Raw genomic sequence first — 13,314 nt, 5'->3', positions numbered from 1 at the left:
CATCGCTCATTCCTGAGGGCAGTACATTCCAAAGCACTGGAACGATTGCAGCCGCTGCCATATTGGGGCAGCTGCCGGTGACCACCTGGAATCAGCTCTCTGAGGGGTTTCTGGCTTCCTGTGGAGCGGTGGCCGGCATGCAATCATTTTGTAAACCACCCACACTTGTTTGAAGGAAGCTTTAGCAGAAAGCATAGACAGGTAAGACCTCTAAGAGCAGGGATGTCCTTTCAGGGGTTCTCTATGAGGGACTGGTCACCCTTTCCCCAGGCCTTTCAGAAAAGAATGGGGCATAGTTAGGTATCTCTACTATAACTGGGGAGCTCTACGGGCATTTTAGGGGTGAGGGCTAGAGCTGTAAAATATGCTGACCTGATCAGGACAGTCCCAGATGGTGAGAAATTACCCCAGCCCACCGCCAATAGCGCTCTGTTGAGAAACCTTGAATCTTGTTGAAGGTCAGATGGTCCTCCTGAATCAGCCCCCCGAGGGTTCTTTTTGCAGCCTAGTGGGGAGACCTCAGGTGTGGGATGGGTTACAGGGCTGCTTGGCCTTCCCTCCTGGCCTCTCTGATGACCACGAATTCAAAGCAGAGCCTCAGGAGGGAGGTGGCCTGGGCCAGTCGCGGAAGGCAGAGTGTAAAGACAGGGGCAGAAAGGGAGGAAGTTTCCCTTGTTTTCACCGGGGATCATATTTGGATGACTGCTGACTCACTTTTGAGAAGCACAGTTTACCGTTTTCCCGTTCTACCCATCTTGTTATCAATGGGACTTCGGAGGACCTCCTGATGGGGGTTAGGGGAAGAGTTTGTGTTCACAGAGTTTGATCTCCCTGCATGGTGCTAACCAGGCTGTATGGGGATGAGATGTCTGACTTTGGCCTTGGCATCGGGCTCCAGCCAACTGACACAAAAGTGATTTTTAATTAATTTACTGTTAGTCCCAGCTAATTCAAGTTTCCAGACTTTCCCTTTCTAAATAGGGAAATGATACTAAGTGTTCCTTCTGACTACTCTCTCTCTCTCTCTTTTTATTTGTAAGTGCCTCTCTCCAACTGTTACATTGTTTGCTCTGATTTCCTAGTGAGTGGGAAGATCCCACATCCCTTATCTGTGGCTGTTCCCCAGGGAGGCTGGCTGTCACAGGACACCTTGATGAGTTACAAGGCCATGACCATGTTACCAAGCAGCATGTGAAGAAAAACACTTCTTGGCGCTCTGCAAGCCTAGGAGAGGCAATGTACCATCAGGGAGTGGGAAATAACAAAAGCTCTGAGAATGAGGCCCTCTCTATGAAGGTGACCAGAGCGAAGTAACTATTTCTAGTGCTACATGGTTCACTCTTCAGGTTTCATTGTTGGCTTTCTGGGAAGCCAGTAAACAAGGCAGAGAAACGAATTATTCCCTCCAGAGTGCAGGGGCCCCTCTAACCCACACAGTCCTCCTGGCTGTCACTTTGAGTCACACCCCCGGCTTTCTGGAACTGAAATGATTGTCTCTCGTTAGCTCAGGTCTTGCAGCAATGACAAATCCAACCTCTGACATTGTCTGACCAGCAGGACATTCTTTTCCTCCCAGCTTGGTTTAGCTCTGAGGAGCAGATCAGTGGCCCAGGCAAGCAACAGGTCACTTCCTCCCTACCCTTCTCTAGAACCCTCAGGGCTTGTCACCTGGAATCAAAGACTTGCCAGCAGGAAAGAGGATCTTAAAGGTCAGCTAATTCAGCCTCCCACCCAGGATATGCCTTCCAGAACAAACCACCCACGTTGCTGATTAATAATATTCTATGTGGTTACTCAATGCCGCTGTGTCATTTCAGGAGAAAGGGCCCATCCACAGGGGGTCAGGAAACCCGTGGCAGTGGGCCGGGCTCTGGTTACCACCCTGAATTCTTAGTGGTTTGGATTCCTTACATTTATATTTTTAAAGATTTTATTTATTTGAGAGAGAGAATGAGTGACAGAGTACAAGCATAGGGGAAGGGGCAGAGGGAGAAGAAGAAGCAGGCTCCCCGCTGAGCAGGGAGCCTGATGTGGGGCTTGATTCCAGGACCCTGGGATCATGACCTGAGCCAAAGGAGATGCTTAACTGGCTGAGCCACCCACGTGCCCCTGGATGCCTTAAATTTATGATGGGCTTTTTGGTTACCAATTATGATTCACTACAGGCCATTTTTTTGATTGTAACGTGAAGCTCTGACCCATTTTCTACAGCGCAGTGGCAAATGCCTAACAATTGGCCATATCCCCTTCTAGTATCAGCTGTTTGAATCATCCCATCTACTGAGCTGGCTGAAGACCCCTTTGTCTTCATTCTGTCAGTTGGGCACTATGTTGTGGGGCTTTCGTTACCTATTCAGGGGCAGCCCCTGCTCTGTGCCTGTGAGGAAGTGAGATTCAACCAGGGAAGGGGCTGAGGGTAGTTGTTCTCAGACTTGACTGCACAGAGAATCACCTGGGGCCTTTAAAAAATCCTGACGCTTGGATCCCATTTCTGGAAGTTCTGATGTAATTGGTCTGGGATGCAGCCTGGGCTTCCGGAGTTTTATAATCCCCACGATTAATCCCAGTGTGCGGGCAGGGCTGTGAACCAGCGGCTGGGGGGACTGAGCATCAAGAAGAGCGTCCAAAGTGTGGCAGCCATGACAGGGTTAGAAAAGGAGTTGTGATAAGTGATGGCACTTTAAGCCTCAAGATCTAACTTGACCGTAGCAGGAACTTCAGCGGGAATGTTTATTCATTAGGTCGAGGAGTATGCAGGCACAGGATGTGGCTGCACGAACTGGACGGGTGGCAAGGACTGCGCAGATGGACAGTTCCCTAGCAGATAAGATGGGACCTACAGTTCCAGCAGGAGGGAGTCAAATAAGGAATCGGATAAAGGGCCGGCAGTCTGGGCTGTGTCCACAAGCTGTGGTTCAAAGAAAAGGCGGCAGCCAATTGTCATGCTCACACTGGGCTTGCCACTCGCAGCGACAGCAGGACAGCAAGGCTGACTACAGAGCTTGCCTCCTGGCTGGGTGATGGGGCTCCTCATTTATCTCCAGGCTCAAGGCTGAGCATGCAGGAAAACAAAGGCTGGAGTTCTTACGTCAAGAGGCCGTCGGAGGCTGACGGACTCAAACGGGAGGTTCGGATAGAAAGGCTGGCTCTGAGTCTGTTGTAATTACCAGGGCAGTCATTAGGACTGACTGGAAAAGTAAAGATACTCTGCCGTGTCTTCTCGTGAAAAGTAACTTCATCTCCCAACCCACGCTGATAACACCTGTCTCCAAAGATCTCTCTGGGTTCCTCAGAAAGAAAGACCATTTGGGCACTGTGCGCAGGTGGGCAGAAAGGGCAGGTGGACTAAACATTGCACTAGGACATTCAGGATTCACCTCCAAGTGGGCTCCGGGCAGCTGGAGGCAAAGGAGTTGATGTGGGAGAGCTGAGTATCTGGCCACTGGAAATATGCAGCTCAGGACTGGCAGGGCTAGAAGTTCAAGAATGTTTGGATTCCCAGCTACATATGTCTGTTACTCACTTGAAACTGGAGGAAGTCTCTCCTGTAGGAAATCTGGCTTCTTGTCCCTTCGTAGCCCAGGTGGTACGTGTAGGTGCAGACTGTCCCGCTTGCGCTGGGAGGGGAGTCCCAGCTTTCTCTTACCACCGTGCTGTGGATGCATGCTTCTGCACGGGGGTGTTTTCTGTCCTACGGCTTATACATGACAGATATTTCTAGGACTGCTGCGGAAGGATTTGAACTTTCCCCTTGAGGCACCGGGGAGCTACTGGACATGTGTGGACAGGTGGGCAAGATGCTGCAAAGGCTTTAGGAATGTAACTTGGCTGTCGCATGTAGGTGGGGGATAATAATACTTCACTGCTGGCTTGTTGTGAAGAGTAAACGAAACAGGTAAGTGAATGTGAAGATGCCGGACCACCATGCCTTCATCCATTCTCGTGCTTCCTCTGACACCTTGTGCCCCCAAGGACACACTTTTTCCTTGACCGGTGCATTAGTTTCCTAGAGCTGCCATAGCAAAGCACCAAAGACTGGGTGTCTTAAACGACAGAAATTTATCTTCTCACGGTTCTGGAGGCTAGGAGTCCGGATCAAGGAGTTGGCAGTGCTGGTTTCTTCTGAGGGCCATGAGGGAGGATCTTTTCCAGATCTTTCTCCTTGGCATGTGGATGGCTGTCTTTTCATTGTCTTCCCTCTGTGTGTTTCTGTGTCCAAATTTCCTCTTGCTATAAGGACATCAGTCCTATTAGGTTGAGGTCCATCCTAATGACCTCTTTTTAATTTAATTACCTCTATAAATCCCTTATCTCCAAATATGGTCACATCTCGAGGCTCTGGGGATTAGAACCTCAACATATGAATTTCGGAGGAACATGATTCACCCTATAACAACCAGTCTTCTGGGAGGCTTTCTCTTTTAGGGCCTTACACATAGGTAATTACAGGCTATTTTAAGGGGTAATTAAAGACCCAATAACTCTCCCCCCTCAACCTACCATCTGCCCAAAATTATGTTCATTATCTCTTGGTGTTTTGCATGCCATCACTTGAATTGCTCGATTGAATAAAGAAGTTTGCTAAGATAATGTCTGTATGCATACACTCCTTTTGTGTAAGAGTAGTAATATCGGCCAATTTACTGGATGAATTTGTTTACCAAATCGTGGACAAATGCTGATGTCTGAGCACTAGTTAGGGAGTCTAAGAGCCTGCAGTACAGACTACGTAGTCTATCCCTACAGCACTGTGGGACATAGCAAGGACTCAGGACCCGTCTGCCTGGGTCTGAATCCCAGCTCTGCCATTTTCTCTGTGCAACGTTAGGCAAATTATTATTCTCTCTGTGACTTTTGTCTTCATCTGAGCCATGGGCATAATAGTAGCACCAGCCTCATATGGTTGTTTAGAAGAAACGAACAATATATATAAAGCACCTTGTCTCTAGTCAGCTCTTAATTAAAGTTAGCTGCTAGTATGATTGTTGTTGTTGTTATAATGTTTTATGCATTATGAAGCACAGCCCTCTCTGTTTTCTTCTTTGCTCTTGAAACAACGCTGTGGAGTAAGAGTTATTAGTCCCACTTTACAGATGAAGAGACTGAGGCTGTAAGCCATCAAGTGAGCCATCCCAGGGCAGATGGCAGTGTTTCCAAATTCTATCCCACCATTCATGATGCCTTTTGGAAAAGAAGTAGAACTCCAAAATGACAAGCTTTTTCCCAGGAAGGTGAGGCCAGAGTGTGGGCTCCTGCAGGACAATCTTGGGGCAGAGCAGGGGTGTAAGCTCCTCGGGGAGAGACCTCATGAGGAGAAAAGGGATGGAAGGAGCAAACGTCAGGTGAGAAAGAACTCACTTCCCAAGAACCTTGCCTCTTGGCCAGTGCCTCACCGGCTGTGACGCTGGGCAGGTGGTCGTGCTTTGAATCCTTCTTGCCTGTTCACTGCTAAAGGCAACCTCTGGATGTGATGGTTTCCTTTCTCAGATTTGTGGAACTCAGTGGCCTCAGATTTCCCAGTCCTGTGCCTCTCTGCTAGGTGACGCCCCTGTGTGACTTTTATCATGCTTCTAAGTGCTCAGCGTACGGCCTGTGATTTTCCCCCCAGGACTCCCAGTGGCATACTCGGTTCCCTGAGCCAAAAAAAGTTCCTCCCTATTCTCTGAAGTGTGGTCCTCACCAGGGTCCATTGCATCCTCAAGCATGGGTACCAGAAATTAATGGGGAGAAGTCACTATTCTCTTGGAGGAGGACACCATTAACATGTCTATGTATTGCCAACTTGAAACTTTGCAGACATTTGCAAAGTTGACCAATCTAATTTAAAAATTTTTAAATTGACATAAAGTGTTCTATGAAATTATTTTTTTTAACGCATTGTAGCTCTTTATGCATGTGTCTTTTATCCTTTAGGTGATGAGCCAACTCATGGGTGAGCGCTAGGACCTGATTAACTTTGCACCAGAGAGCTCAGTAATGCCTGGGAAATAGTACGTTTCAGTAAATGATAAATGTTGTCCAAAGCTTAGAGATCATCTAAACCACCTCCCTGGGCAATGGCAATGTGTATATTGTGCGTTGAAGCACATTGAATTCAGGTGCAAAAATATAAGTGATTTTAACAAACCCAGTGTGCTTTGATAAAGGCAGAATTATCGCTATTTCTTTTTCCCCTCACCATCGAAGCAACATATAAAATTGGAAGCTAATAAATATATAAAACAGTGATCAAATGCCATAGGAGTGAACTACTGTTTGGTTTGCAGATGACTCCTCTTGTTGGATTGTACGTGGCAGGAAGTGGACAGACAGAGGGGGTGTCACGTAGAGAGAGACTCCATTCTGTTGATGAATGATTTACCTAGACCACTATTATGAGCTGGTTTGTGTTCCCCTCCAAATTCATATGTTGAAGCCCTAACTGCCTCCCCCTTAGTACCTTAGAATGTGACTGTATTTGGAGATAGGGCCTTTAAAGAGCTGATTAAATTAGGTTGGGCCCTAATCCAATCTGACTGGTATCCCTCTAAGAGGAAATTTGAGCACATGGAATGACACCAGAGATGTGTGCCCACCAAGGTGAGGCCAAGTGAAGACACAGGGAGAAGGGAGCCATCTGTAAGCCAAGCAGAGGCCTTGGCTTCAAAAGAAACCAAACCTGCCAATGCTCTGATCTTGGATTTCCAGCCTCCAGAACTGAGAAATAAATGTTTATTGTTGAAGCCAGCCAGTCTGTGTAAATTGTCATAGCCGCCCTAGCAAACTAATACAACCACCTACTTTTCAGCATCTGAAGGATCCAAGGAGTAGGGAATGTCAACAATGAAAGGGGAGGTGGTAGGAATGGACACAGACCCTTTCTTGTTTCATGGAATTATTATCTCAGAGCAGACTATGAAAGAATCCACGAGTCTTACAGCTTCTCTCCTTGGCTTACACATGGCTCCCTTCTCACTGTGTCCTCACGTGGCCTTACCTTTGTGCACACACATCCCTAGTGTCATTCTGTGTGCCCAGATTTGCTTGTACCTCTCAATTCTGACACCAGAGCCAGTCTTGGAGGAGGCCAAGTGGGATCTTCCATACAGGTGCTATGATTTAGGGGGTTCAACACGGGCACTATGGTGAAGTCATTAGTGAAACAGTCTATGTCCCCGAAGTTTCTGAACATCTCTGAACATGGGTGCTTCTCCTTCAACCTCAGCAATTAACAAAACTATAGGAATGCCCAGTAATGGTGCCTTCGATGTAGAATTTTGTTTATGGCCAGACGTGCTTGAATTAAACTATTTGACCATATCTACCAACTAGAGTGTTGGATAATAAATGAGAAAATCAAAATGTGAGTCCTTCCTTATACTGTATGATGGTGCTTCTGCTTTCTTTGTTTTCCTCCTGTTCTTTAAGTTCCGTGGGAAACCCATGGGAAGGGAGAGATGCTAGTCAGGGTGTTTGACTTCAAATCCCTTCATCTCCTTTGTTCTTTCTCTCATCTATTCCACTGTGTTTTTATAATATACTCAAGGGCAAGATTAATAGCAGAGCAGAATGCTCCTATGAAAATTTGAGTGACGTGAATTCTTTATCAAGATTTCAAGAATCAAAACTTTGAAAGAGTCCATAATTGGCACTTGCACATACTTGACATTGTTAATGTACATTAACTAGCATAAAATGCCTAATGAGTAGTGGAAAGGGGGGGAACTGCTATATGGGAAAAAAGAAATGATTTCTGTTTCCCATTCGAGGGAATGGTTGGATTTATTCTCAACTCTTTACAGAGGAAAATACCTTTGATGGTCTTTTCAGAGCGGGAGAGCAGTGGAGCCCAGCCTGCCTCCGTTTCCCACAGAACTGTCTGGAGGGAACGCTTCTGAGTAGAGATGATGCAGAATTACTCCCCAAAGTGTAATTGGGGGAAGTTTATGAGTTGTGGGGAGTGGAGAGAAGAGGGGTGAGGTGTGATGGGAATGAGGGTCTGGAGAGGGGATTACTGAGGAGCTCAGCCCAGCCGGGAGACGGTCACCAAGGTGGGGGCCGGGGCAGCGGGGACTGTGGGACTTGGCTAGGGTGTGACCTCTGCCCGTCAAGGTCCCCAAAACCTTCATAGAAGACTGCTGTGTGACTAGAGACTCATCCCTGGGAAGTGGAAACTCTTATCAGAGTTAGTACGAGGGCAAAAGAGCATCACGACAGGCGGTATAATGCAAACGACACTCAGTGGGGCCAGCAGAGCAAAGTCAACGGGTGACAGAGACTGTACGCCCTCCGGGAGCATACAGAAATTTCGAGGAGGGCATTGGACTCCCAAAAGAACGTGTAATTAGTGAGGGTTTGCTTTGAACCATTATAAATAAATACCTTCGGAGTAACACCTAGAAAGCTGGAGATCTTGGGAGAAGGCTAGGCCCCAGAAGTTGGGTTCTGCCGTTGTAGAAGCTTTGTGATCTCTACGGGAGAGAATGTTTCTGTTCAAATGCCTTTGGATGCAGGGACTCTTCGCCTTTCCCAAGGTGGGGACAGGAGGCAGGTGGGTAACGGGGGAGGTGAATAAGATGGAAACGTCCCATGTGGTGATTCATCACCTAAGAAGGTTTTGGGAAAGAAAAAAAAATGACCTATTCTAGGCAGCACACTGTTCAACTCCTCCTCTCCCAGGGTCCACCACCCGCCCTGTCTACAGCCTGCCTTTCAGTTTGTAGTGTTTTGTATTTTTTTATGCAAGGAGATTTTCTGAGGCAAGTAAACGAGAGCCCAGGAGGGGGATGGGGGGAAGGCGGTGTCCGGTGATCTGTCTTCAGGGCACAGGGTTTCGGAGCCGTGCTGCTCTGGGGAAGTGAAAAGAAACCGGTGTCTGATCTGCAGCTGGCTGGCTTTGCTCTCTGTACCAGGACCACTCAGAGGGACTGTTGCATCTGGCTGCTCCGTGAGGGCGCTCCCGCCCCTGCCTGACCTGCGCGGGGCGGGGGTGCGGGGACCCTGGCACGCGGGGCTGGAGAGCATCTCGGTGTCAGCTACCTCAGGTGGATCCTCTTCCCCAGTCCTCAGCACAAGCCTTTGATACGGGGATGATTTTGTATTTTAGAGATGAGGGGACCGAACCGCAGAAAGCCTGAGCAAGTAGCTCGTGGTTATGTACACGGTGACGTGGTGCAGTGACGTGCTGGGCATCCTTTCCTCAAGATTTAGCCCTCCCTTCCCTCCCCTCCTTTTTGTCTATCTTTTTTTTTTTTTTTTAAGATTTTATTTATTTATTTGACAGAGAGAGACACAGCCAGCAAGAGAGGGAACACAAGCAGGGGGAGTGGGAGAGGAAGAAGCAGGCTCCCAGCGGAGGAGCCTGATGCCGGGATCGATCCCAGAACGCCGGGATCACGCCCTGAGCCGGAGGCAGATGCTTAACGACTGAGCCCCCCAGGCACCCCTCTTTTTTGTCTATCCTGAGATGAAGGGTGATAAATCTTGAGTAGTGCAGGTACATTTTGAATAAATAATGACACATTTTTTTAAAGATTTTATTTATATATTTGAGAGACAGAGAGAGGGCGTGCATAAAAGCACAAGCGGCGGGGGGAGAACAGGCAGAGGGAGAGGGAGAAGCAGGCTCCTCGCTGAGCAGGGAGCCGGATGTGGGGCTTGATCCCAGGACCCTGGGATCACAACCTGAGCCGAAGGCAGACACTTAACCGACTGAGCCACCCAGGCTCCCCATGACACTTAAATTTGTAACCATATTTTATTCTACAATTTTAACAGAGGTAACATGTTTCAGGTTATTTTTCAACAGGCCCAACAAGGTGGTGTTTGACTGTGACTGTTGTCATTTATTTTCTGCTCCGAAATTCCGGGTCAATTTGCAAACCTCTAATCATGACATGGCACCAGCAACCAACTAGGGCTGGGGTGGGACCGGGAAGCGGGGGTACGTTTTAGGTCCATGTCTTTTGTCCAAGGGGCGCTGCTTCAGTGGTCGCTCGACTACGACTTTGTGAGTTCCAACAGGGAGCCAAGAACTGTGCCAGGGATAGAAAAGCCAAGAAGCCAGGGCTCAATTTGGGTTGTTCACCAAGCCTAGAGCATGAGTCAGACCCAGGCAAGGAATCACAGCGTGTACGTGTGTCAGCCGGGAGATGTAAGGAAGACTTTCTGGGGGGCGTGGACCAGCAGGTGGATTCACTTGTGGGCAAGGGAGTGTGAAGGAGGACTAAAGCAGTCCGGTGGCTTTGTCATCAGGAGGAAAGGCGGTGGGTGGCAGCAGGGGGTTAATCCCGCCTTACCTGGCATGAGCGGTGTGGTCCCCACCACCCCAGCTGCAGGTAGCTATGCTTTCCATCCGATAGCTTCGCTCAGCTCAAATGTAAAAAAGTACGGCTGGGCTTCCTTTGGGGCCCTGCTTTTGTTTGTTGTGGTCTGGCAAAATGTGCCGCACGGGCTTTTACAGCTTGCTTGGTGCACGGGCATCTTTCCACCCAAGCAGCATGTTTACAAATGCCAGCCCTTCGTTTCTGAAAATACCGCTGAGAAGAGCAACTGTGCTGGGATGTGCCGTGAGCGTGAGGAGACCGGGCAGCCAGCCGCTCCTGGTGAGGTTTTCACTCAGACTCTCTCTTTACAGGGCCTGTGCGCTGTGTGGTTCCCCAGCACCAGCCCAAACAGGGCCTGTTCTCTGTGGACATGCTGTTAGTTTGGAAGTCAAAACCCTTCCGGGAAATCCCTGCTATGCTTCGTGTAAGAATGCACTGATAAAAATTTGTCACAAGTTCTAGAAAACCCCTTTTTATAAAATCCCTGTATTACTGAATATAGCAAAACTATATAGGGAACGTACGTGAAGAGACCCTAGGGTTTCTTTGCAATAACTAATCTGAATGTTGGAAAATTTGCCTTCCCTCTGCAAGTCCCTTTCAACCGCCCCTCCTTTTATCCGCATTTGTGAAAGAGAGAGGGACAGATGGAGAAAGACAGGGACAGACCCCACCATACCTTACTGGTTTTTAACTGATTCATTAGGTAAGTCCCTCTTCTCTGCCACTTGCATTCTCTTCCTGCCATCAAAGTCAGCCCTTCTGTTGTAATTCTGTGTTTCTTTTACTATGTTTCTTACTTTCAAAGATGTGCAGGGAAGTGGAAATTAAAGGGCATTTGTTATATTTGCAAACTTCTCTCTCTATGTACTTATTTTCCCACTGGTAATCCTGAATACAGACCAGCAGATTTTTAGTGTAAGAACAGGGGGTTACGCTGCTTCACGCACTCAGGAATTTCCCATGGGAGGACTTTCCGGGGTGGGAAAGAGCTCATGTCATGGTGACGCTAGCTAGCCGGGTGTCTCCCTGGAGCCCGTCTGTGATAGGTCCCAGAAACAGACCAAAGTTGGAGGGAGGTTTGAAAAACCTAAGGAAGGAAGCAGGGGAGCCATTCTTAAGGCTCGAGGTAAAAAATGATCTGTAAGAGGGGTTCCATCTCATGACTAGAAAAGCTACAGGGCAAGAGTGCTCTTCCTTACAGACCCACTGATTTCGGCGGACAGAGCACAGTGGGGCGAGGGCGGCGGTCATGCCCCAAGCTCCACTTTTCTATTTTCTTCCTTCGCAGATGTTTTCAATTTATTCTGAATGTTTTCTCTACCTAATGTTTGGTGGCAATCTTTGAGGGATGATAGCTGGACTCATTTAATTCTTTTTTTTTTTTTAAAGATTTTATTTATTTGACAGAGAGACAGCCAGCGAGAGAGGGAACACAAGCAGGGGGAGTGGGAGAGGAAGAAGCAGGCTCATAGCGGAGGAGCCTGATGTGGGGCTCGATCCCACAACGCCGGGATCACGCCCTGAGCCGAAGGTAGACGCTTAACCGCTGAGCCACCCAGGCGCCCCGAGTAAGTCATTTTTAAAGGGAGAATATTTTGAAGGGAGGTTTGCTATTTTCTGTTTGTTTGCTTTGTTTTGTTTTTAGTGAGCTCTACGCCCAGTGTAGGGCTTGAACTCAAGATCAAGAGTCACATGCTCTCCAGATGGAGCCAGCCAGGCACCTCCCACCCCTTTTTTATCTTTTTAAAGGGAGAGTTTGTTTATTGGGTATAGTGGCCTAAAGGAGAAGACAGCAATGGACCTACCTGCCCCACTTCGAGTTCCCAGTCCTCAGCTGTCTGCATCCAGCCAGGTGGGCTGGTGACAGGTGCCGTGTCGGTGCCGCCTCTCGGTCTAAGACTTGATCTGGGGGCACCCAGTTTCTGCTCCTTGTTCTTAAAGGGGAAGTTCAGACGGAGGGGTCAAGTGGGATTAAAAGCATCCTCTGAAAAAGCAAGAGGTGAACCACAGCACCCCTCTCCCCAACACAGTTTGAGATCTTCAATAAGGCACACCCCTGCCCTGCACACCTGAGGTCCCACCTGTGAGGTCAGCAAGGCAAGCCCTTTGACGGTCCCTGTCTTGCAAAGCTAGTGCATCAGAACTAGTGGGCTCATGGTTTATTGACTGAATAATCTTATTCTAGGTAGAAATACAAGATTGAAGTTCTAAAAATAAAAATATTTTCTTGGATAGATTTTTATTATTTGAAACAAAAGGGTTTCAAATCTATTGTACATTTAAGCTAGATTTTTTAAAAATTTATAAACATGTGAACACAGCGACAAAACTAAAATAATACAAAAGGTTATACAAGGAAAGTAAAATCTTCCTTCTGTCCCCTGAATCTGAGTGTAACTGAGCAGGTAACACCGGTTAAGGGTTTATTAGTCCAAGAATTTTGTATTTGTGCACAAATTTATACGTGTATGTATGTGTATATGTGCATATTTGTACATTTCAACCCAAACACATTTGCCAGCTGTGTTAACGATCTATTTCTGTGTAATAAGTAATAAATTACCACAAACATAGATGCTTAACACAACGCATACATGTTATCTGACAGTAGAGGGAGGTCAGGAATCTGGGCCCTGCTTCACTGGATCTTCTGCCTTAGGGGCTCTAATGAGGTAGTTGCAGGACTGGGTCCTATCTGTAAGTTCACTAAGGAAGGGTCCATACTGAAGCTCATTTATGTAGCTGTTAGCAGGATCCTGTTCCCACTGGGCTGTAGGACTGAGGTCCCTCAGGTCCCACCTGGCTGCAGGCCAGAGACCCCCTCAGTTCCTTGCCAAGTGTGCCTCGCCATCACGGCAGCTTGCTTTGTCAAAGCCAGCGAGGAAGGGAGTTTGCCAGCAAGATGGGAGTTACAGTTCTGCATAAAGTAATCACAGAGTGACATTCCCATCACCTTTGTCATGTTCCATTGGCTAGAAGCCAATCACAGGTCCTACCTACACACAAG

General features: G+C 47.8%; 1 protein-coding gene across 1 annotated transcript in view; it reads left to right on the top strand.

Annotated features, from left to right (window-relative positions):
• Positions 1-13,314, top strand: part of RGS6 (regulator of G protein signaling 6) — a 548,980-nt gene that overhangs the window by 203,137 nt on the left and 332,529 nt on the right. The gene's annotated exons all lie outside the window — the stretch shown is intronic.

This window comes from Ursus maritimus, unplaced genomic scaffold (assembly GCF_017311325.1).
Source record: "Ursus maritimus isolate PB19 unplaced genomic scaffold, ASM1731132v1 scaffold_25, whole genome shotgun sequence".
NCBI classification, from domain to species: domain Eukaryota; kingdom Metazoa; phylum Chordata; class Mammalia; order Carnivora; family Ursidae; genus Ursus; species Ursus maritimus.
This window is presented reverse-complemented; position numbering and strand designations above follow the sequence as displayed.